Raw genomic sequence first — 3038 nt, forward strand, 5'->3', positions numbered from 1 at the left:
CTAAATTTTTTTTTAATTTTTACATTCTTTGAACAAAGAGCAACATCTTGGGTCATCTTGAGAAAATAGAGATAAGTGATAAATCTATACAGATGATATGTATCACTGACAGATGATAAGTAGAATGAAAAATATTTGGTACATGTATGTATATTAAAGACACGTGCTATATATACACATAATTCCAAGATGGTAATAGCAACAGGTTGTCTAAAATGTCTTTTCACCAGGATGTACCATGCCACCTGTTTGAGAAAAACCTGTTAATACATTTAAGTTGCATCAATGGCAGTAAACACTTCATAGGAAATAAATAAACAGAAAAATAATATGACATTATATCATCATTATTATGCTATTATATAATTTTTAGAGAACTTAGAAAATATTTTTTCAATAAATCGCTTAATAAAAAGTTGAATCTATGCTATGCACTATTTTAAGGCTTATTTAAGTATCTGAAAAGCAGCCTTACAAAGAGAGAAGACAGAGAAAAAGAGAGATTTTCATGTGCTCATTCATTCTCGACATGGATTAACTCCCCGACAGGGCCAGAGAGATTTACAAATTCAGAACTCCATCAGGGTTTTCCACAGGAGTACAGGGGCTATCTTCTACTGCTTTCCCAGGCATTCCAACAGGGAGCTATATTGGAAGTGAAGCAACCAGGACTTGCACGAGGGCTTATTCACAGTACCTGCATTACAAGTGGTTGTTTAGCAAACTGAGCTATTTAGTTTGTTATTCAAATGTTGATTATTAATTAAAAATTAACTACAATATAAAATATGTACAAAATATTTTTCTTTTTAGTGAATTTGCTTAAAATACAATCGTAGCAGCAGTCCAAAGTGTGGTTGCTATACCAACTTCTAAAAACAAATCTAGGGCTCTGTGCAGTGGTTAAATGGCTAAAACCTCTGCCTTCAATGTCAGTATCCCATAAAAGCCTTAGTTTTTGTCCTAACTGTGCCACTTGTTAGTGTGCCTGGGAGAGCGGCAGATAGCCCAAGTGTTGGGCCGCCTAGCCCCTGTGGGACACCCAGATCTCCTGACTTCAGAACAGCCATAGTTCTAGCTATTGGAGGTTGTTTGGAGAATGATCCAACAGATGGGCACTTTCTTTCTACCTCTCCCTCTCTCTTTTACAATAATTTTACTTTTTAAATAAATAAATAAATATTTTTAAAATGCTTCAATCCAAAATGAAAAAACAAAAAGAAATCTGTAACAGGATATTTTATGAGTACCAAATCCTGTTGCTGTCTTGACTCATTTTTTAAGAAATTACTCTGAGTTTTTATTTTTCTTCTTTACTCAAAATAAAACCTGTATTGGATGCATAAAAGGATATATTTAACACCTACACAAAAATGTATACTTTCAAAAATATTAATGTGACCTTAAAATAATTTATTCTGATGAGTGCACTTCAGTAGTAATCATAGTTAAAGATCAACATTTAGCACAAGTTTAAATAAAGAAAGGAAATTTCCAAGTAGGTGCTTGATTTACATATATATTGCATTTAAGATTATTTTTTCTTATTTAAATTGATTTATCCCACATTAGTTACCATGATATGTCAAAAATAAGACTATTTAAATTTCCACAAATAGATTAAAATTTGCATATTTGTATCTCTAATCAGAGATTCAAACTCCCTTGACATATTTTCACATGTATTGAGAGTGTACTTAAGTTAACAAATTACATCATTCATACACTAGAACTATGTGCAAAACTGACTCATTACAGTGTTTTTTATAAACAATATTCAATTTATTAATTCTCATCTCAATTTGTCATTATCTACAAATATACACCAAAATTGTTGCAGGGGGAATGAGCTTCCAGTTTGGTAATCTAAGAAGCTTCATTGAATGACCTGATCCATAATACAACTGAAGAAAATAACAGAAAATACAACACCTAAAACATACAGAAGCAATAATAAGGCCCAAGTGAATAAATGAATATCACACAATGTGCATTTCATGATAAAGTTCTAAATCAAGAAAATGTGGTATATTATTAAGCAATAGGTAGAATTCAGTTAAGAGTGCATTTACAGGGCCCAGCTCCCTGGCCTAGTGGCTGAAGTTCTCGTCTTGAATGTGCCGGGATCCAATATGGATGCTGGTTCCATTCCCAGCAGCCCTGCTTTCCATCCAGCTCCATGCTTGCAGCCTGGGAAATAGTCAAGGATGACCCAAAGCCTTGGATCCCTGCTTGCGCATGGGAAACCCAGAAGAAGCTCCTGATTCAGATAAACTCAGATAAACTCAGCTCCGTCCATTGTGGCCACTTGGGGAGTAGACCATCGGATGGAAAATCTTCCTCTTTGTCTTTCCTCTTCTCTATATATCTGACTTTGCAATAAAAATAAATAAATCTTAAAGACTGCATTTATAATTACCAAATTTAAATATAAAAAAGCAATAAGCCTCTGCATAGAAAAAGAAATCTATGTATATTTTGGTTTTTTGAGGAATCTCCATGGTGGTTTCCATAATGACTAGAATAATTAGCATCTCTACCAACAGTGTATTATGGTCTTCCTTTTTCCTGACAATTTCATTTCCATTTCGCTAAAATACTGAGCAGTGTTTTAGTTGACTATTTGTATTTCTTGTTTTGAAAAATATCTATTTAGTTTCATTGTTTTGCAAAATAACTATTTAGAATCCTCACTTAAACTCGATTTGTCTTTGTTAATTTCTTGAGTTCCATATCAATTCTGTGTATTGACTGCTTACCAAATGTGTACCTTACAAATGCTTTCTCTCATCTGCCAGCTGTCCTCACACTCCGTGAACTATCTCCTTTACTGTGCAAAAGATTTTTATTTTGATGTGATTTCACCTGTCTTTTTGCTTTTTTTAATCTTTTATATTATAACCAGAAATTGTTGTTTTTGGCAATGTCTTAAATATGTTCTCCTCCAGTAGCTTCAAAATTTCAACTCTTAAATTTGTATGTTCGGTCCACTTTGCATTGGTTTTCCCTAAAGTGTAAAGTAGGGATATTTACAACTT

Source organism: Ochotona princeps, chromosome 3 (assembly GCF_030435755.1).
Source record: "Ochotona princeps isolate mOchPri1 chromosome 3, mOchPri1.hap1, whole genome shotgun sequence".
Classification (NCBI taxonomy): domain Eukaryota; kingdom Metazoa; phylum Chordata; class Mammalia; order Lagomorpha; family Ochotonidae; genus Ochotona; species Ochotona princeps.